A 23,188-nucleotide genomic window follows, 5' to 3' on the forward strand; every position below is an offset into this window, starting at 1 on the left:
CACTGTTAGGTCACTGCTCCAGTTGTATGACTAGCCACCTCCCACAAGCCCAAGGTTGCTCTAAATCATGTTTCTCTAGAATGAGAAAAAAAAAAGAAAGCCTCAATATTCTTTAACAAAAAGTATCAGCCTTTCTCAGACTTTAAAATATGTATTAAATTTGTCTAATATAAGTTCAGTGTCCTCTTAAATTCCATGAAATTTAGCTGCACTGGTAAGGCAGATTAAGAATATCAACGCATTATATTTTTTTCTCCAACTTTTTATTTAGAAAGTTTGTAAACCTAAGAAAGGTAGAAAGGATAGAAAAATGATATCCTGTATATCCTTCAACTGGATTCACCAATTTTTGCTTATATCTTTGTACATATATGCTTATTTCTTCATTTATTAGACATATCTACTCAATTAAAAAATCACTTAATTCTTCCTGGAAAAACTTTAATACTTTCACTTTTTTTGGTACTGCATCCCCTCTTTTTTGTCACATAATTAATGGTCTTGTAAAAAATATACTTCCGTCTGACAGATGATTACTAGACTTATCATGGTGATCAGTTTGTAGTGTATATAAATGTATATATAGTGTATATAGTATATATATATATATAATATATATAGTGTATATAAATGTCAAATCACTGTGTTGTACACCTGAAACTAACATTATATTGTATGACAAGTATACTTCAATAAAAAGAATTAAAAATGTATCTCAATCAAATGTGACTAAAAAGGCTCAAGGGTCTTTTCAGTCATATACTATGTTCCTCTTTCATAGTAAGAGGCTTATTACTGTGTAGATATAACTTTATTGTCAGAAAAAACTTTATCGGTGGATTGTACACAAATTGTCTTTAAAATCTGTTTTGATGCTTGTTTTCCAGACCAACTTGTCCATGCTATTCCATTTATTTTTATTTCAATTTATATATGTTGGAAAATGATTTAGAGTCAACAGCAGGTGGCAGTACTAGCAAAGGTTGTGACTTTTTGGTATATGATCAGCTTGGAAAGGAATGTATCTTTCAAATCTACATGAGTAATACAATTAGTAAGGAAACTTTAAATACAGACTTAAATTTATTGCCAATTAATTTTATTTCAAGAATTATTTTAGGCATCGGTTAAAAATTGTAAGATGAATATGTTTAAAAATAATTGTTTAGAAACTAAATTTTGTTTTAATTTTGGGACCACATAAGTCAGAAAATCCAGCTTATTTTTCCTTGATTTTTTACTTATAGAAACAAACAAAAAAAACCCAAAATACTTACAATAGAAAGATTAGGTAGTCTGAATCCTGTTAAAGTTTTCAGGAAAAATGTCACAGCAACATCACTTATTTCTGTTGAAGAAAAGGTAGTTATTTTGAAATTTTGTGGCAGACTTCAAGAAAGCTTTTTATAAAGCTAAAGTACTCTTTTTCAACAGGGTAACAAATTTAAGAAGGCCCAATTTGCTTTGGGCATTTGTGGAAATAATTTATTTTTTATTATTTATTTATTTTTTAATTAATTAATTAATTTTTGGCTGCATTGGGTCTTCTTTGCTGTGCTCAGGCTTTCTCTGGTTGCAGCGAGCAGGGGCTACTCTTCATTGTGGTGTGTGGGCTTCTCACTGCAGTGGCTTCTCTTGGTGCAGAGCATGGGCTCTAGGCGCCTGGGCTTCAGTATTTGTGGCATGCGGGCTCAGTAGTTGTGGCTTGTACGTTCTAGAGCGCAGGCTCAGTAGTTGTGGTGCACAGGCTTAGTTGCTCCGCAGAATGTGAGATCTTCCCGGACCAGGGCTCGAACCCAGTCCCGTTGTGGAGCACAGGCTCCGGACGCACAGGCTCAGCGGCCATGGCTCACGGGCTTAGTTGCTCTGTGGCATGTGGAATCTTCCCGGACCGGGGCACGAACCCGTGTCCCCTGAATCAGCAGGTGGACTCTCAACCACTGCGCCGCCAGGGAAGCCCTGGCAGGCGGATTCTTAACCACTGCACCACCAGGGAAGTCCTGTGGAAATACTTTAAAATACCCTCTTTGGTTGTGGTGTTTTTCATAGACCATAATTTTGTTTCATTTCTCTTTCATTTTAAAGAAAAGGAACCTGGAAAAGAAAATAATTTGTTTTCCCTGAGGTTTTGGTTATAATACCAAAAAAAACCTGTTTGGTTTTTCACAGTTTTTGTGTTATAATAGAAACAAAGAAGACTTTTGAGGATGATATATCAAAAACTGTTTACTGTTTCTTGGATTTTAAAAGATCTGTAACATGTGTTTGAATAACTTACATATTGCTCATTTAAACATTCATGTCTTTATATGTACGTGTGTCATCTAGACATTAGCTAACAGCAATTTCGTTGATTTCTGTTAATCTAATTTAACTTAATAAGAACTTAAAACACTTAAAATTAGAATAGAATTGAGAAATCATGTAGTTGATGGGATCATTGCTCAGATGAAGAAACTGAGGCCCTAGAGAGATTTCATTGAAGGAGACTTAAGGGTATGCAAAGACTTTTTTACATTGATTCTTGCTCCTTAGGCAGACTCCAGAATGATTCAGTTGCATATTATTATTTTATTTACTTATGCCCTCCAGATTCCTGTAGTTTTTATTTTTTATTTTTTGGCAGGGGCGTGTGTGTGTGTGTGTGTGTGTGTGTGTGTGTGTGTATGACAGAGAGATTTACTAGGTTCTATATTGTGAAGAAAATGATTTTAACAAATATTCTATCCCCTCCAAGAAGCACTTATTTTAGCCACTTAATTAACTGAATAGTCGACTTCATGCCCCCATTTGCTTGATGTGTAATTAGATGAGTGTAATGTGTAATTAGACGACTGTAATTGGATGAGTCTTTCTGAAACGTAGTTGCAGTGCTTTTTGAGCTATACCTTGTATAGTGACAGCTATTATTATCACTGCATTTTAAGACAGATAAGGAGAAAAAAACCCCAAAATATTTAAGTTGCATAGATAAAGAGTAAGTCTTCAGGAGATTTGAGTAGGACAAAAAGACTCTTAAGCATAATCACTGGTTTCCCAAGGAGCAGCTTTTTCTATGAAAAAAAAAAAGAACCAAACTTAAAATTTTTCTTCCAGCATTACATTAGAACTAGGAGATGAGATGGAAACATTCTAGACATTATATGTGGGATAAATCATTTTGAAATGGAAACACATTGCCTGTTCTCAATAAAATATTAATGATTTATTGAAGTTATTAGTTAATTCAGACATAATGTTTTGTACTTTTGAAATTTCGTTATGATTAAATTCTTAAGCATTACCCTTTTAAAAACTAGTATTTACATACAGTAGCTTTTTTTTTTTAACATCTTTATTGGAGTATAATTGCTTTACAATGTTGTGTTAGTTCCTGCTGTATAACAAAGTGAATCATCTATATGTATACATATATCCCCATATCCCCTTCCCTCTTGCGTCTCCCTCCCACCCTCCCTATCCCACCCCTCTAGGTGGTCACAAAGCACCGAGCTGATCTCCCTGTGCTGTGCGGCTGCTTCCCACTTGCTATCTATTTTACGTTTGGTAGTGTATGTATGTCAATGCTACTCTCTCACTTCGTCCCAGCTTACGTTTCTCCCTCCCCGTGTCCTCAAGTCCATTCTCTATGTGTGCTGTTTTATTCCTGTCTTGCCCCTAGGTTCATCAGAACCCTTTTTTTTTTTTTTTAGATTCCATATATATGTGTTAGTATACAGTATTTGTTTTTCTCTTTCCGACTTACTTCACTCTGTATGACAGACTCTAGGTCCATCCACCTCACTACAAATAACTCGATTTTGTTTCTTTTTATGGCTGAGTAATATTCCATTGTATATATGTGCCACATCTTCTTTATCCATTCATCTTTTGATGGACACTTAGGTTGCTTCCATGTCCTGGCTATTGTAAATAGTGCAATGGCTTTTTTTTAAGGTTAGGCAAATTGTTGTTTCTTGTAAATTCTGTGGTCAAGTGCATAGCCAAGGGAAAGTGCCTTAAAAATGGAACTTAAGTTTGGCCTGTGGTAATCTATGTTTTAAATTACAGCACATCTCATTCCAAATCAGTATAATGAATTGATTTGTAAATGTTTCAGGCAGGACTGCTTTCTTTGGATTTTATCTACTGAATGTGCACTGCAGCTAAAGCATCTTTTTTTTTTTTTCAATGAATAGTCTGTGTTCTAGGCCTTTCATCGAGTTTAAACTGGGCTTAAAAGGCAGAAATGTATGGGTTTTTTTTTTTGATTTTCCAAGTCATTTTATTAATCCAAGCATACAAAAATTTCCGCACCACATCTCTGCCACCCCCACTTCCTTCCAAAAAGCAGTGGAGCGAGAGGGAGAGAGGGACTGAACAGACACGCCCCCCTGCAAGAGCCATCTTACCAAATGCAGAGATGGGGGAGACCACAAAAATAGCAACAGATAAGAGAGGGGCACACAGAACCACAAAGACAACACAAAGCTCAGCAGTGGGGGGGCTGCCATCCTGCTGTTCTGCAGCAGGCAACACTGGAGGAGAGAGGCCCAGAGGCCACTCCCTTCTTTCTCACAGCCTCAAAGGCTGCATGCTACACCTGGGCAGGCGAAAGAGTTCTGCAGTATACCTTTGTCTTCTCTTCACACGCTGGGGTCCCGGGAGAAGCGGGGGGCAGGGGACCACCAGCTCCTCTCAGGGCCACACCCCAAGCCTGCCTTCCCCACCCCACTGAGGAATGTGTGCACGAGCTGTAAGGAAGAGACAGCAGCTGTGAGGGGCTCCGATCAGACCCCTGGCCCATCTCTGGCAGGCAGTGCTTAAAAAATAAAATAGAAACAAAGCCCAGTGCAGGACCCTGGCTGAGAGGAATGAGAACAGCTAGATCACCAGGCCGGAGAAGATACAAAGCATAGCAGGGAAAGAGAGAAACAAAAAACATCCAGGTTCTGGATTGCATTTTAGTACCATGGCAATGAAGGTCCTGCCGCCTCCCCACCCACAGGCTGTGACAGGGATCCTTTCATCAGGAGAAAAAATGAGGTGTAAGGGCTCTGCGCCTTTTCAAGCTTTCCTTCAATCAAGCCAGGGAAGCAGGGAAGTAAGGGCGCCAAAAGTTGAAGACCAGCGCTGCGACTAATGTGCAACAGATGGGGGGGGGTGTACAGTCAGAGTCCAGGCTTCCAGGACAGTCCAGACATCAAATATTCTGCTCTGTCAGACCACATATCCCAATTTTCAGCAAAAATATTGTCATTAGGGAAAAAGCACAAGAGAGTCTGAGAAAGGACCAGTGACTTTGGTATGAGAGAGATATGTCCTGACAGCATCTCTTACCTACTGTCTTGAAGCCCCAAATCACCAAGCCACGTGGCCATAGCCACATACTCTCCTGCTTCTTCAAGCTATTTGGTTCTCTGAGGGGGGAGGAGTTGGGTAGGTCTTGGAGGAGGCAAGGGGAAGGTAAGAAAAGGGGAAAATCTCCATTTATTCCCTAAAGCTGTTTCCCAGCACCCATGAAAGGGCTACTGCAGAGATGGGAAGAGACCCCCAACTCCTCTGGCCAGAAACCTTTAATACTGGACTCCAAAAACTAAGGCTGGGGCTGGGGGGCTAGATAGGAGTGTTAGGCACAGGTGTTGGGGGCATCCATCATCTGTAGAGGGGCACCCCTGCCCTTCAGGTCTTCCTCCAGCCTCTTTTCTGTTGCAGCCATACCCCTAGGCCTCCAGAGACAGCCACCAAAAATGGCTCTGCTTGGCAGGGCTTTGGTTTCCTGGACCTCTGTAGATCTCAACACGGAAGTTTCCAGAAAAGCGAGCAATCCAGGCTTTTCTGCCTGTCCGTCTCAGTTCCTTTTCTGCCCCCAGGAGCCATTGTGTTTCTGCCCCATGGGGATGGGAAGCCAGTGGAAACAAGGACCAAGAGCCAGACAGAAAACAACCACTCTGGAAGAGCAGGGAGGAACGTATGCACTTCCTGGGTACCTCGGCAGCATCACCCATCGTTAGCAGCCACCAGCTGCCCCATGCATTTGCGGATGTAGACAGACTGGATCTCCTTGGTCTTGAGGCAGAGATCGCAGGCCCAGACAGCAGAGGCCTCAGTGGTCAGCAACCCATAGGCGCTCTCAGTCATGCCCGTGCACTCGCGGTGGAACCACTTCTGGCAGGAAGCCTCACACAGAATGGCATCTTGGTCGTCGTTCACCTCACTCCGACAGGCACCACATGGATACACCAGGCCTGGGGGAGGCTGGGGCCCTGAGCTCGCACTTGTCTTGCCAGGGGGTGGCAGGCTATTGGCATACGGGGTGCCCCAACCCCGCCCACTGCTGTTTGGGGGAAAACTGGGCTGATTTCCATTAACGGCGGCAGCTGGGGAGCCTGAGTGGGGCTCCTGGCGAAAAGCAGTGGGAGCAGGTGCATTTAAGGGCTTCCCCCCCATCCTCACCACCAGGGCCAGGAAAGCCACGGCCAGGACCAGGGAAGGGACCTGTGTTGGGGGCGCAAGCTGGGGAGTACCTGACCAGGTCTCTGGAGAGGAGAAGGGCCAAAAGTTGCCCCTAGCTAGGCAAAGCGTTGGGGGGGAGAAGGGGGGCCCAGCTCCCCTCTGGAGGCTGTCCCATGGTGGGTGAGATTGTGCAGCCACATCCCCCCACGGGGCCTGGCATCATCTGCCCACCAGGCGGGCTGAAGTTTGACCCAGAGGCTGGTTGAAGGGCTGGCTGGGAAAGTTCATGTTGCCTGGGGGAGGGTAGCCGGGGCCCTGGGGGGGCATGTTGAAATCAGGGCCCATGGGGTTGGGAGGGAAAGGAGGCGCTGTTGAGGAAGAAGCTGGGGGCCTCCTCTACCCCCAGTGTCACAGCCTGGGGGTACCTGGCCTGCCATGCACCCCTGTACACGGAAGCCCCCAAAGGGGACAGGACTGCCCAGGAATGGAGGGGCTGCGCCCCCCACCTTAGGGGCTCCGAAGTCATCCTCAGAAGGGTCGGATGCAACCAGGTGATCCACCATGGGAGTCGGGGGTGACGCAAACTCCGTCATGCTGGGTGGTGCAGGGGCCGGTGCGGGGCCACAACCTCCCTCCAGCTTGTCCGGTGGGGGCGGCGCCGAGGCGGCCATGGAGTGGGGGACCGGAGCCAGCGGCGGCGGGGACGGACGCGCCCTGGGGTTGCACCCTGGCCCGGAAGGGGAGACAGGGGCGGCGCAGGCCCCTGCGCGGCAGCAAGCCGAGGTGTGGCGAGGCGGGGGCGGCGAGCCCCAGCGCTAACTGCGCGCTCGCCCTGCCTCGCCGCCCGACCAACCTCGCGGCCCACAGAAATGTATGTTAAGGCAGAATTATGCTCATCCCTTCTTAGACTTATAAATATTGAAACTTTTTTGTTTTTCTCTTTTGGTGAGAAATAGAAGAGGCAATAAAGCTGAATGCCCTGTACTTTAGTTCCCATTCCTTAGGATATTTTATTTCTGGAAAAAAAATTGAACTTACTGCCCTCAAATGCATTAATTGCCTGAATACACTGTAAAATCCTTTATTTTTATAGCTGTGGTTATATTTAAATTCTGGTATATAGGAAAGAGTAAAAAGGAACAAGGTAGTGGTTTAAAGTTTGAGAAGTCTGGAAATATTTTGAGTAAATATGTAAGTGGAAAGAGCTGTAGAGAAAGATCAATTCAGCTAACATTTACTGAACACATATTACAATGCCTTCTATGTGCCAGGCACTGGGTTAGTCACTTTATGGGTATCTTTTAGTTTCTCAACAATCCTGCAAGGTGTTTATCCCTCATTTACATATAAGGAAACTGCAAAATTAAGTGATTGAGCCTAGCATTAAAACACAGTTTTCCATAATGATGTTTTGGACTCCAAAAGCATCATGTTGCTTCAGCGCCTACTATTTTTCAGGTACTGGGCATGTAAAAATGAATCAAGGGAATTCCCTGGTGGTCCAGCAGTTGGCACTCCGTGCTTTCCCTGCCGAGGGCCTGGGTTCAGTTCCTGGTTGGGGAACTAGGATCCCACAGGCTGCAAGGTGTGGCCAAAAAAAAAAGAAAAAAAATGAATCAAGTCAGTTCCTGCCTTCAAGGAATTCATATGGTGGTCAGTTGGGAGAGAGAGCCATTCAAACAAATATTTTATACTACCATATGATAAATCCCAGTGTATAATGATGTTCTACAGTAAGAGAGGGAATTATTTCTTATTTATTTATTTTATTGAAGTATAGTACAGCAAAGTGATTCAGTTACATATGTATATTCTTTTTCATATTCTTTTCTATTATAGGTTATTATAAGATATTGAATATAGTTCCCTGTGCTATACAGTAGGACCTTGTTGTTTATCTATTTTGTATATAGTTTTTATCTGTGAATTCCAAACTCCTAATTTATCCCTCCCCTCCTTTTCCCCTTTGGTAACCATAAGTTTGTTTTCTTTGTCTGTGCATCTATTTCTGTTTTGTAAATAAGTTCATTAGTATCATATTTTAGATTCCACATATAAGCGATACCGTATGATATTTGTCATTCTCTCTCTGACTTAACGTCACTTGGTGTGCTAATCTCTAGGTCCATCCATGTTGCTGTAAGTGGCATTGTTTCATTCTTTTTTTGTGGCTGATATATTCCATTGTATATATGTACCACATCTTCTTTATTCATTCATCTGTTGATGCACATTTAGGTTGCTTTCATGTCTTGGCTGTTGTAAATATTGCTGCTATGAACATTAGGGTGTGTGTATCTTTTCGAATTAGAATTTTAAGAGAGGGAATTATTTCTGATAAAGGGAGCTAAATGTGTAATCACTGAAATGTGAAAAGGTATAAGGCTGAAGAAGAGTAGTGTTCTGTGGCTGATTTTGAAGGGCCTGAAATTTTATGTTAAGTAGTTTAGGACATCTGGGTTACTCTGCTTTCAAACAACACTTATTATTGGTTTCCTAAATGGTTGTTGATGCTAGTGGACTTAATTGTTTTATATCTTTGAATATACAATTAAATTATCAGACTTTTGTAGGACAGGATACATTTGAACACAAGTATTTGCAATACCCATTAACAAAGTATATTGTTTTTTAATTTTTAATTTAAAAAAAATTTTTAAATAATAAATATATTTATTTATTTTTGGCTGTGTTAGGTCTTCATTGCTGTGTACGGGCTTTCTCTTGTTGCGGCGAGCGGGGGCTACTCTTCATTGCAGTGTGCGGGCTTCTCATTGCAGTGGCTTCTTGTTGCGGAGCACGGGCTCTAGGTGTGCAGGCTTCAGTAGTTGTGGCACTCAGGCTCAGTAGTTGTGGCACACGGGCTTAGTTGCTCCGCGGCATGTGGGATCTTCCCGGAGCAGGGCTCGAATCCCTGTCCCCTGCACTGGCAGGCGGATTCTTAACCACTGCACCACCAGGGAAGTCCAACAAAGCATATTGTGTTTTAAAAAAGATAGACATACCTGTAAAGTAGATTCCAGTTGTCAATGACTGTCATTGTGAAAGAGTGCATACAAGAGGAGGTATTGGTAGTGTTCACTTGGCAATTTCATATTTTGTAGTATTTATGAAATATGGACAGTGTATTTTAGACAACATACATGGTTTCTTTGTCAGAGAGATGATGTGGGTTTTTAGATTCTTTGAAAGTATATTTGTAGATAAAGGATATTTTTACAACTGGCAATAACTTTAATGTTCTGAACTATATATTTGCTGTCAGCACATCTGATACAGTGATTGAATTACATAGGAAACCTACAGATTGATATCTTGCAGGCATTGGTGATCTTTGTAAGTGCTATTATTTACTGTGAGAGATAAGTGCATTTTTCAGATGGACCACCCAAAATTTTATTTTTAAACTTCATTTGTAATTTGGGAATTGATAGAAGCTTTAAATATTTGGAGCATCATCCTATATGATATCTGACTTTAGCTTGGTGAAATTGTATTTTCTGTCCCCTCAACTGTTATTCAGTTATGGGATTTCTTGCACTTTGGGTTAGTACTCGTCTGTGCCCTTAATAACAGTAGTTGTATTTTGAAACCAAAATTATTGATTTATAGATACATGTATAGGTTCTGATGTATTTTTCTGACAAAAATATGAAGGTATTATAAGTTAGGAATTTAAAGCCTATAGTACTCAAGTTATACTTCAAGTTGAAAGTATCTTAAAATGTGTAGCTGTTGCCCTGGAAAGAAAAAAAAATATGGTACTGCAACAGTTCTTCTCATAAACACTTTAAAGAGTAGTTCCTCTGCCATATGTACAGTTTGAACAGTTGTTTCTTTTTTTTTTAATCACAAAGCAGGTATCCTTATCATTGGCAGCAGCATGAATTCAGAAATAAAACTTGCCATTAAAGCTTTACACATTTTTCCTAAATGTTTTCTACACATGAAACTATAACAGAAAGAAGGAGATTTTAAGTCAGGAAAGGGACAAGCGGTCTTTGTTTTTATTATGGTTATCAAATTAAATAGAATGGTAACATTTGATCCTTAGGTTTTTTTTTTAAAGATCTCTAGGTTAAAGGAATTTAATGTTTCCAAGACAACACGAGCCAAATGAGTTATAAAGTGTAAAGTGTATGTGCGTGCGTGTGTGTGTGTGTTGTGTGTGTTTATGTGTGTGTTATGTGTGTTTATCTTGCTATTGCAACTTCTTAATGAAGGACAGCCACATTTATGCTGTTATTTTTAGGACATTGTACTAAGTTAGAAGTCATATCCATGCTTTATATAAACAGGCCCAAACAGATTCTAAGTTGATTTCATCATGTCAGTATCAGAAAATAAGAACTGTGATACCTAATGATGGCATTACTATTGAATTGCTTTGTGCCTAGGAGGCAGAATCTTAAATTCTTATTAGCTTGTTAATATGTCAGACATAATTGGAAAGTATGGAGTGTTTCTAATTATTATCCTAGTAACCTCAACTCTGTATACTTCTGTTTTCTCAACAGTGTGAGGAAGTGTGAGCTTCAATTAATATTTGGGATTACGAAATTACAGATTTAAAGGTGGAAAGTGTGTAAATGTCATTATTCTAATAAAAATTCAAATTTACAAGATAAAGAAACCATTGAATAGCCTTGAATAAATTGCTCCCAATAAAGCAAATCCTAAAATGACCATAAGAGGGTGCAAAGGTATTGTAGAAATGAACAAACCCAGTTCCTAAAATGAGAAGCCACTGAGAGAAGTGTATCTTTGTGACCACAAAATATGTTACGTTTCAGAAGACATCCAAAGCTTCGAGAGCATTTCAATGAACATGACATGAGTTTATATTCATTTGAATATAATCTTTTCTTGATTTCCTCTGAATGAACAAGTTGTCACTATGTTGGTTCTTGAAAAGCTTAAATAGGATCAAATCAGTAAAGCAGTGTTAAAAGTGGGATGTAATTACAGTTGCTGCTGTTTAAACTGAATCTAGGGTTTTTTAAATCATAAATTACCATTTTAGACAAATCTAGATCCTAAGTTTTATACTTATCTGTAAAGATGGACTTCTGATTGGAGAGAGGTATCTGTAAAGATGGATTTCTGATTGGAGAGAGGAAATTAATTCGTAGAATAAGAGGCTTTGGAAAAATTTGAGAAAGAAAGACAAAAATGCCATTAAATGTCTTCTAAATACAAAACACAAAGTTTGTTAATTTGGGTCTTAGAATTATTTTGTTTTAGATGATGTAATTTCATGAAACATCTGTAGGCAGACTCTAATGAATCATTTGGTCTTTTGCACACTTTTTTCTTTTAATATTATGTATTTATTTATTTACTTATTTATTTTTATGTTTGCGTCGGGTTTTAGTTGTGGCATGCGGGATCTTTGTTTAGCCATGCGGGATCTTTTTGTTGTGGCATTGGGGCTTCTCTCTAGTTGTGGTATGTGAATTTTCTCTTCTCTGGTTGTGGTACGCAGGCCCCAGAGCACGTGGGCCCTCTAGTTGAGGCACGTGAGCTCAGTAGTTGTGGCGCCTGGGTTTAGTTGCCCTGCAGCATGTGGGATCTTAGTTGCCCGACCAGGGATCAAACCTGCATCCCCTGCATTCAAAGGTGGATTCTTTACCACTGGACCACCAGGGAAGTCCCTGGTCCTTTGCACATTTTAAGAAATAAACTCAACGAAACAAAACAACTTACCTAAAAGTAACTTTAAATATTAATAGATTAATTGAGACAGGAACAAGGACGGTGCTTCTTAGAGAGAGTTGTTTTCATAAAGTTTCCTTGCATGGTCTTAGTTGGACATTTAGATGAGATCAAAATTTTTTCAAAATAATCTTTTATTTTGTGACAGCCTTAGAAGAAATTGAGAACTGTATTCCCTATTAGTTGTAAGTGAGAGGAAATAAAAATAAATGATTTGGACATTTAGTTTTAAGGCTCTATCTGAAAGAACTGATTTAGAAGTAATCTCTTTGGTGATTTCATGTTAGCTTTTCAAAATAAAATCAACTTTTTTTTAACATCTTTATTGGAGTATAATTGCTTTACAATGGTGTGTTAGTTTCTGCTTTATAACAAAGTGAATCAGTTATACATATACATATGTTCCCATATCTCTCCCTCTTGCGTCTCGCTCCCTCCCTCCCTCCCTATCCCACCCCTCTAGGTGGTCACAAACCACCGAGCTGATCTCCCTGTGCTATGCGGCTACTTCCCATGAGCTATCTATTTTACGTTTGGTAGTGTATATATGTCCATGCCACTCTCTCATTTTGTCACAGCTTACCCTTGCCCCTCCCGATATCCTCAAGTTCATTCTCTAGTAGGTCTGTGTCTTTATTCCCATCTTACCCCTAGGTTCTTCATGACATTTTTTTTTCTTAGATTCTATATATATGTGTTAGTATACGGTATTTGTCTTTCTCTGAGTTACTTCACTCTGTATGACAGACTCTAAGTCCATCCACCTCACTACAAAAAACTCAATTTCGTTTCTTTTTATGGCTGAGTAATATTCCATTGTATATATGTGCCACACCTTCTTTATCCATTCATCCGATGATAGACACTTAGGTTGCTTCCATGTCCTGGCTATTGTAAATAGAGCTGCAATGAACATTTTGGTACATGACTCTTTTTGAATTATGGTTTTCTCAGGGTATATGCTCAGTAGTGGGATTGCTGGGTCATATGGTAGTTCTATTTGTAGTTTTTTAAGGAACCTCCGTACTGTTCTCCATAGTGGCTGTACCAATTCACATTCCCACCAGCAGTGCAAGAGTGTTCCCTTTTCTCCACACCCTCTCCAGCATTTATTGTTTCTAGATTTTCTGATGATGGCAGTTCGGACCAGTGTGAGATGATATCTCATTGTAGTTTTGATTTGCATTTCTCTAATGATTAATGATGTTGAGCATTCTTTCATGTGTTTGTTGGCAATCTGTATATCTTCTTTGGAGAAATGTCTATTTAGGTCTTCTGCCCATTTTTGGATTGGGTTGTTTGTTTTTTTGTTATTGAGCTGCATGAGCTGCTTGTATATTTTGGAGATTAATCCTTTGTCAGTTGCTTCATTTGCAAATATTTTCTCCCATTCTGAGGGTTGTCTTTTGGTCTTGTTTATGGTTTCCTTTGCTGTGCAAAAGCTTTGAAGTTTCATTAGGTCCCATTTGTTTATTTTTGGTTTTATTTCCCTTTCTCTAGGAGGTGGGTCAAAAAGGATCTTGCTGTGATTTATGTCATAGAGTGTTTTGCCTATGTTTTCCTCTAAGAGTTTGATAGTTTCTGGCCTTACATTTAGGTCTTTAATCCATTTTGAGCTTATTTTTGTGTATGGTGTTAGGGAGCGTTCTAATCTCATACTTTTACATGTAGCTGTCCAGTTTTCCCAGCACCACTTATTGAAGAGGCTGTCCTTTCTCCACTGTACATTCCTGCCTCCTTTATCAAAGATAAGGTGACCATATGTGCATGGGTTTATCTCTGGGCTTTCTATCCTGTTCCATTGATCTATATTTCTGTTTTTGTGCCAGCACCATACTGTCTTGATTACTGTAGCTTTGTAGTATAGCCTGAAGTCAGGGAGCCTGATTCCTCCAGCTCCGTTTTTCGTTCTCAAGATTGCTTTGGCTATTCAGGGTCTTTTTTGTTTCCATACAAATTGTGAAATTTTTTGTTCTAATTCTGTGAAAAATGCCAGTGGTAGTTTGATAGGGATTGCATTGAATCTGTAGATTGCTTTGGGTAGTAGAGTCATTTTCATAATGTTGATTCTTCCAATCTAAGAACATGGTATATCTCTCCATCTATTTGTGTCATCTTTAATTTCTTTCATCAGTGGCTTATAATTTTCTGCTACAGGTCTTTTGTCTCCTTAGGTAAGTTTATTCCTAGATATTTTATTCTTTTTGTTGCAATGGTAAATGGGAGTGTTTTCTTGATTTCACTTTTAGATTTTTCATCATTAGTGTATAGGAATGTCAGAGATTTCTGTGCATTAATTTTGTATCCTGCTACTTTACCACATTCATTGATTAGCTCTAGTAGTCTTCTGGTAGCATCTTTAGGATACTCTATGTATAGTATCATGTTATCTGCAAACAGTGACAGTTTTACTTCTTCTTTTCCGATTTGGATTCCTTTTATTTCCTTTTCTTCTCTGATTGCTATGGCTAAAACTTCCAAAACTAGTTGAATAAGAGTGGTGAGAGTGGGCAACCTTGTCTTGTTCCTGATCTTAGTGGAAATGCTTTCAGTTTTCACCATTAAGGACGATGTTGGCTGTGGGTTTGTCATATATGGCCTTTATTATGTTGAGGAAAGTTCCCGCTATGCCTACTTTCTGCAGGGTTTTTATCATAAATGGGTGTTGAAAGCTTTCTCTTCATCTATTGAGTTGGTCATATGGTTTTTCTCCTTTAATTTGTTAATATGGTGTATCACGTTGATTGATTTGCATATATTGAAGAATTCTTGCATTCCTGGAATAAACCCCACTTGATCATGGTGTATGATCCTTTTAATGTGCTGTTGGATTCTGTTTGCTAGTATTTTGTTGAGGATATTTGCATCTATATTCATCAGTGATATTGGCCTGTAGTTTTCTTTTTGTGACATCTTTGTCTGATTTTGGTGTCAGGGTGATGGTGGCCTCATAGAATGAGTTTGGGAGTGTTCCTCCCTCTGCTATATTTTGGAAGAGTTTGAGAAGGATAGGTGTTAGCTCTTCTCTAAATGTTTGATAGAATTCGCCTGTGAAGCCATCTGGTCCTGGGCTTTTGTTTGTTGGAAGATTTTTAATCACAGTTTCAATTTCAGTGCTTCTGATTGGTCTGTTCATATTTTCTATTTCTTCCTGATTCAGTCTTGGCAGGTTGTGCATATCTAAGAATGTGTCCATTTCTTCCAGGTTGTCCATTTTATTGGCATAGAGTTGCTTGTAGTAATCTCTCATGATCTTTTGTATTTCTGCAGTGTCAGTTGTTACTTCTCCTTTTTCATTTCTAATTCTATTGATTTGAGTCTTCTCCCTTTTTTTCTTGATGAGTCTGGCTAATGGTTTATCAATTTTGTTTATCTTCTCAAAGAACCAGCTTTTAGTTTTATTGATCTTTGCTATTGTTTCCTTCATTTCTTTTTCATTTTTTTCTTATCTGATTTTTATGATTTCTTTCCTTCTTCTCCCCTTGGGTTTTTTTTGTTCTTCTTTCTGTAATTGCTTTAGGTGCAAGGAGGTTAGGTTGCTGATTCGAGATGTTTCCTGTTTCTTAAGGTAGGATTGTATTGCTATAAACTTCCCTCTTAAACTGTTTTTGCTGCATCCCATAGGTTTTGGGTTTCTCCTTGGATTTATCCTGTATTGGACTCTCTGTGCTTCCTGGACTTGATTAACTATTTCCTTTCCCATATTAGGGAAGTTTTCAACTATAATCTCTTCAAATATTTTGTTAGTCCCTTTCTTTTTCTCTTCTTCTCCTAGGACCCCTATTATTCAAATGCTGGTGCGTTTAATGTTGTCCCAGAGTTCTCTGAGACTGTCCTAAGTTCTTTTCATTCTTTTTTCTTTATTCTGCTCTGCAGTAGTTATTTCCACTATTTTATCTTCCAGGTCACTTATCCATTCTTCTGCCTCAGTTATTCTGCTATTGATCCCTTCTAGAGTATTTTTAATTTCATTTATTGTGTTGTTCATCGTTGCTTGTTTCCTCTTTAGTTCTTCTAGGTCCTTGTTAGATATTTCTTGCATTTTCTCTATTCTATTTCCAAGATTTTGGATCATCTTTACTGTCATTATTCTGTATTCTTTTTCAGGTTGACTGCCTCTTTCCTCTTCATTTGTTAGGTCTGGTGGGTTTTTATCTTGCTCCTTCATCTGCTGTGTGTTCTTCTGTCTTCTCATTTTGCTTATCTTACTGTGTTTGGGGTCTCCTTTTTGCAGGCTGCAGGTTCGTAGTTCCCGTTGTTTTTGGTGTCTGTCCCCAGTGGCTAAGGTTGGTTCAGTTGGTTGTGTAGGATTCCTGGTGGAGGGGACTAGTGCCTGTGTTCTGGTGGATGAGGCTGGATCTTGTCTTTCTGGTGGGCAGGTCCACGTCTGGTGGTGTGTTTTGGGGTGTCTGTGGACTTATTATGATGTTAGGCAGCCTCTCTGCTAATCGTGGGTTTGTGTTCCTGTCTTGCTAGTTGTTTGGCATAGGGTGTTCAGCACTGTAGCTTGCTGGTCGTTGAGTGAAGCTGGGTGTATGTGTTGAGATGGAGATCTCTGGGAGATTTTCGCTGTTTGATATTACGTGGAGCTGGGAGGGCTCTTGTGGACCAGTGTTCTGAAGTTGGCTCTCCCACCTCAGAGGCACAGCCCTGATGCCTGGCTGCAGCACCAAGAGCCTTTTATGCACATGGCTCAGAATAAAAGGGAGAAAAAGTAGAAAGAAAGAAAGAGGATAAAATAAAGTAAGATAAAATAAAATTAGTTAAATAAAAAATAATTATTAAGAAAAAAAATTTTTTTAAAGTAAAAAAAAAAAAAAGAAACAAAAAACAGAAGGGCAGACCTTAGGGCAAATGGTGAAAGCAAAGCTATATAGAGAAAATCTCACACAGAAGCATACACATACACACTCACAAGAAGAGGAAAAGGGGAAAAAAAGAATATATCTTGCTCTCAAAGTCCACCTCCTCAATTTGAGATGATTCGTTGTTTATTTCGGTATTCCACTGATGCAGGGTACGTTAAGTTGATTGTGGAGATTTAATCCGCTGCTCCTGAGGCTGCTGGGAGAAATTTCCCTTTCTCTTCTTTGTTCGCACAGCTCCCGGGGTTCAGCTTTGGATTTGGCCCCGCCTCTGTGTGTAGGTCGCCGGAGGGCGTCTGTTCTTCGCTCAGACAGGACGGGGTTAAAGGGTTGCTGATTCGGGGTCTCTGGCTCACTCAGGCCATCGCGGGGGGGGGGAAGGAGGGGTACGGATGCGGGGCGAGCCTGCGGCGGCAGAGGCCACTGTGTCGTTGCACCAGCCTGAGGTGTGCCGTGTGTTCTCCCGGGGAAGTTGTCCCTGGATCACGGGACCCTGGCAGTGGCGGGCTGCGCAGGCTCCCGGGCGGGGAGGTGTGGAGAGTGACCTGTGCTCGCACACAGGCTTCTTGGTGGCGGCAGCAGCAGCCTTAGCGTCTCATGCCGGTCTCTGGGGTCAGTGCTTTTAGCCGCGGCTCACGCCCGTCTCTGCAGCTTCTTTAAGCAGCGCTCTTAAACCCCTCTCATCGCGCACCAGGAAACAAAGAGGGAAGAAAAAGAGTCTTGCCTCTTCGGCAGGTCCAGACTTTTTCCCGGACTCCCTCCCGGCTAGCTGTGGTGCACTAGCCCCTTCAGGCTGTGTTCACGCCGCCAACCCCAGTCCTCTCCCTGCGATCCTACCGAAGCCCCAGCCTCAGCTCCCAGCCCCCACCCGTCCGGCGGGAGAGCAGACAAGCCTCTCGGGCTGATGAGTGCTGGTCGGCACCGATCCTCTGTGTGGGAATCTCTCCATTTTGCCCTCCGCACCCCTGTTGTTGCGCTCTCCTCCGTGGCTCCGAAGCTTCCCCCCTCCGCCACCCTCAGTCTCCGCCCGCGAAGGGGCTTCCTAGTGTATGGAAACCTTTCCTCCTCACAGCTCCTTCCCACTGGTGTGGGTCCCATCCCTATCCTTTTGTCTCTGTTTATTCTTTTTTCTTTTGCCCTACCCAGGTACGTGGGGGGTTTCTTACCTTTTGGGAGGTCTGAGGTCTTCTGCCAGCGTTCAGTGGGTGTTCTGTAGGAGTTGTTCCATGTGTAGATGTATTTCTGGTGTATCTGTGGGGAGGAAGGTGATCTCCGCGTCTTAAAACTCTTCCACTATCTTCCCCCTCTCCCTCCGCCACCTTCCCCCTCTCCCCAAAATCAACTTTTGAAATGAAATCTCAGAGGAGATGTTGAGTCAGTGGAAATATTTTTTGTTGTAGTATGTCATTTACTAACAGATGCCCCAAAGCTCACAGAATTCCTCATTTTTTCACCATCAGAAGCTTAGAGCCACAGGAAGCCCCTAAAATTTGCCCTTTTCCTGTCTTTTCAGTGACCATTTTCCACAAGAGCTGAATTAAGGGAAAGTCTAGTGATATGGTTCTTTACATTGCTGTGTAGTTAGGAATCAGGTTCTTGGAACTTGCTCACCTAGGTAGGAATCTAGATTAGAACCCTACATATCTAATAGCAGCAATATCTCTGTTTATACCTCTGAAAATTTTCATTACAGAAAAATTGTTATAAAGAATTCTTGGGGTGATAAAGTAACAATCACTGAATATCATAGATTTATGTATGAATGTCTAGAAATGATCATTGAGATTCTGGGTATAATCCAGCTCATATTCCAACCTTCTAGTTTCTAGTTGAGATGGGGAAGGTGGTAATTTAAAAGAAATAAATTAATACTGTTGCTGAACTCTAAAAACTGCATTTCAACAGTGATTGGGAAGCTCTATTAAGATTTATACTAATCTCAAGAATTAACAAAGATAAATAAACCTCAACTGTATAAATAAAATAAGCCAGTAGGATTATAGACACAGGCAATTATACTTGGAATAAAAAAGAAAACAAAGATATGTTAATCCAGATTTCATACCTGAAGGAGAGAGAGGTCTGAGCATACTGTGAGGGGCAGTAACTAGTCATTTCAAAAAGATCAAAAGTATAGAGGACACAAGATTTTAGCTGTAGTGCATTTATTCAACATCCAGTTACTATGTACCAGGTGTTGGGCATCTTGTTGCTATTTTAAGACCTATCGGTTCTTAGTACTTGGAATTCTAAAGAGAACGTATTTTTCCCTTAGATTCTTTGTTTACTCAGAAGACATCAGATATCCTAGTACTTTTTTTCTTTTTTTTTGGCGGTTCGTGGGCCTCTCACTGCTGTGGCCTCTCCCGTTGCGGAGCACAGGCTCCGGACGCACAGGCTCAGCGGCCATGGCTCACGGGCCCAGCCGCTCCGCGGCATGTGGGATCCTCCCGGACCGGGGCACGAACCTGTGTCCCCTGCATCGGCAGGCGGACTCTCAACCACTGCGCCACCAGGGAAGCCCCCCTAGTACTTTTAATAAACATTCTAATCACCTTGCAGTAATTTCTGGACACTACAGGCTTGGGTATAACTCAGTTATGAAAGGCAGTTATGTCTTCTAATTTATTGTTGATATTGGGTCTTCTGTGCTTCATTACGCTAAATTGCTATTCTTCATAGTAGTCAATTAATTTTGTAGCTCAGCTGGACAGAATTGGTGCTACTTTGACATTTAATGTCAGGGTGGCAGAGAGTTATGTTTAAAAAAGAGAAATTACCACATTGGAAATAAAGAGTGTTTAAAAGGAATTGTTCAAAGTGAGAGAGTGGCATGGACATATATATACTACCAAATGTAAAATAGATAGCTAGTGGGAAGCAGCCGCACAGGGAGGTCAACTCGGTGCTTTGTGACCACCTAGAGGGGTGGGATAGGGAGGGTGGGAGGGAGGGAGATGCAAGAGGGAAGAGATATGGGAACATATGTATATGTATAACTGATTCACTTTGTTATAAAGCAGAAACTAACACACCATTGTAAAGCAATTATACTCCAATAAAGATGTTAAAAAAAGGAATTGTTTTATCAATATATTATTGGTATAGCTAATGTTTTTTGTTTTGTTTTTATTCCTCACTCATAATGCACTAGGGACAGCAAAAGTTTTTTAATTCATTCCTCAATGTTAGGTAAGGACTCCATGCCATCCTTCAAAGACGTTTTATATTTATCTTCTTTAAAGGTCTCAAGGGAAGGAAAATCTATATGCTACCTTGATGATGCATCTTAGTGTGTAGAAACATTCATACATTTGTACAAGAAAGAATGAAGAAAATTCCATTTTGACATAAAATTCATCATTTACAGTGGGTTACTCTGAGAATGAGGGGAGTGCACGTTTCTTTTCTTATGGAGAAGATGAGTGACCTCTCACAGCCTTAACTTTGCTCTGTGTTCTGAAATCATCTTGATCCTGTGAATGTTGAATGAAAAGAGATCAAGAATAGCTGTCAGGCAGTGTGTGTAATTTTGGGAAAATGAGAGGTTAAGGGAAACTCCTGAATATTCTCTTCTTCCACTTTTTTTTATTTTAAATTCATAGCTTTCATTTTGACTTTCCTCTAGTTACATCTGTTTCTCCCAGCTCATTTTCTCACAAGCTCCTGTCAATGAACACAAGCTCAGGTCATGACAAGTCATGACATTCGGGTGCAGAAGTCTCTGAGACTCTGTGACAGAAAGGAGAAGATTAAAAAAAAAGAAAAATAGCTGACAAAGTGAATGAGGCTGGGTAGGCCTAAAATCTGAAGTGTTTATCTCAACTCTAACTTGGAAGCTGATGCCCTGGTGTCAGGATGGACAGGTAGTGGGTGAAGAGTTTCTATTTTGAAGAAGAAGCATAGAAAATATACTCCTGGCCCTGTGTGTAACATTAAGGGCCAGTTCTGTTTCATCTCAGGGATAGTCTGTGTTTCCCTGGCCACACACCATAGTTTAGAACTTTAAAGAAAACAAGGAGAAGTAACCAAAGCAGAAGTTATATTTTAATAAGATGATAATTTTGGACTGTTCTCTCCAGAGATGGTCTATTCAAAAGTTTTGTGGATGTGATGCTATTTTAATGAAAGTAGCATGAGAAATGTGTCATATTACTACATAATCAAGCTGTGATAATGTTTCCATTGGATATTGCATCAGTGTTCTGTGATCTGGTCCAATTCCAGATGAAATTTAAGATGTTGACTACAGACTATAAAGTCCAAAATTACTTGGATCTTGGTTACTTTATTCTCCCCTAATGTGATACATAATAATTTAGACTTCTGGGCATTCTTGCTAAAGGTTTTCAGACTACATTGATGAGAACTGGAGAATAAAACTTGTTTTAGATGCATGAATCCTTGCTTTGGACATTATCTTTTTTGGTGGAGGAAGGGACAGAGTGAACTTAAAAATACTGTAAACAACATCTATTGATACTGGACTTCCCTTGAGAAAGGAAGTTTTATTTCAAAATCTTAAATATTTAAATTATTTAAAATAATCGATTGCTTTTAAATCCCAAATATGGTTTTGCGTGTATAATCTTATAAACATACAAATTACAAATCTTACATGTACACTTAAGTTAATTTCGTGTTATAAAATAATGCAATTCTGGCTTAGCGCTAGAGGTGTGTTATAGATTAAATGTTTGTGTCCCCTCGAAATTCATGTGTTGATGCCCTAGCTCTGAATATGATTGTATTTGGAGGTGGGCCCTTTGGGAAGTAATTATGTTTAGATGAGGTCATGAGGGTGGGGTCCGCATGATGGCATTAGTGTCCTATAAGAGGAAGAGAGACCAGAGCTCTTTCTCTGTCTTTGCCATGTGAGAACTCAGTGAGAAGCCAGACTTCTACAAGCCAGAAAGAGAGCTCTCACCAGGAATCAAATTTGTCAGCAACTTGATTTTTGACTTCTCAGCCTCCAGAACTTTAAGAAATAAATGTCTGTTATTTAAGCCACCCAATTTATGGTATTTTGTTATAGCAACCTGAGTTGACTAAGACAGGATGGGAATATCAAAATGATTCTAAGATATAAAATATTACTCCATTACCTTCTTTATGCAGTGTACTGTTGAACCTTCTAGCTATGTTTAATAAATCTCTTTCTGCTTTGGACCCATCCTGTTAGCTTCAAAAAGTATCCATCCCTCAAAATCTGTACTTTGGAATTTTGCCTGTTTTCCATTACACAGCCCAAAATTTATAAGTCATTTATTGGTAAATCCCCCTCCCTTTTTACACATATTCAAATCACCACCAATTCTCATACCAATTTTTAAATATATATTGATTCTGACCTTTTAATTCATATCTACCCTAGTCCAGTCTGCCACCGTCTCTTGACTTGATGATTACAGAATTCTCCTAACTGGATCCCTACTTCCACTCTAGCTCTACTCCATTTTATTCACAGTGGTCAGCAGCATCTTTTTTTTTTTTTTTTTTTTTTAATTGATGGGTTTATTTTTTAAAGCACTTTTAGGTTTATAAAAAAAATTGAGTGGAAATTACAGAGTGTTCCCATACAGCTTGCTGGCCCCAACAGTGTCCCCTATTATTGACATCCTGCTTTCTTGTGCTATACTTGTTATAATTGATAAGCCATAATTGATACATATTGTTAACTAAAATCCATAGTTCATATTAGGGTTCACTCTTTGTTTTGTACTTTCATTGGTTGTTACCAAGGTACAAAGACATGTATCCACCATTAGTGTATCATACAGAATAGTTTCACTGCCCTAAAAATCCTCTCTACTATGCTGATTTATCCCTCTCTTCCCTTACCCTCTGGCAACCACTGATCTCACATCCTTCCCTATACTAATCTGAGAATGAAAGTCTAATATTTTAACACAATGTTTTATAATTTATACTATTAATATCAGAATTAATTTGTATTTATTATAAACTCCTAGAGAGTTGGTGATTTTTTCTTTTTTTAAAAGATGAAACCGGGGCTTCCCTGGTGGCGCAGTGGTTGAGAGTCCGCCTGCTGATGCAGGGGACACGGGTTCGTGCCCCGGTCCGGGAGGATCCCACATGCCGCGGAGTGGCTGGGCCTGTGAGCCATGGCCACTGAGCCTGCGCATCCAGAGCCTGTGCTCCGCAGCGGGAGA

The 23,188-nt window shown here is 40.3% G+C and overlaps 1 pseudogene; it reads right to left on the minus strand.

The window, feature by feature from the left end:
* Positions 1-5,964: 5,964 nt before the first annotated feature.
* Positions 5,965-7,106, minus strand: LOC117311920 (pygopus homolog 2-like; annotated as a pseudogene).
* Positions 7,107-23,188: the final 16,082 nt, after the last annotated feature.

Source organism: Tursiops truncatus, chromosome 3 (assembly GCF_011762595.2).
Source record: "Tursiops truncatus isolate mTurTru1 chromosome 3, mTurTru1.mat.Y, whole genome shotgun sequence".
NCBI lineage: Eukaryota > Metazoa > Chordata > Mammalia > Artiodactyla > Delphinidae > Tursiops > Tursiops truncatus.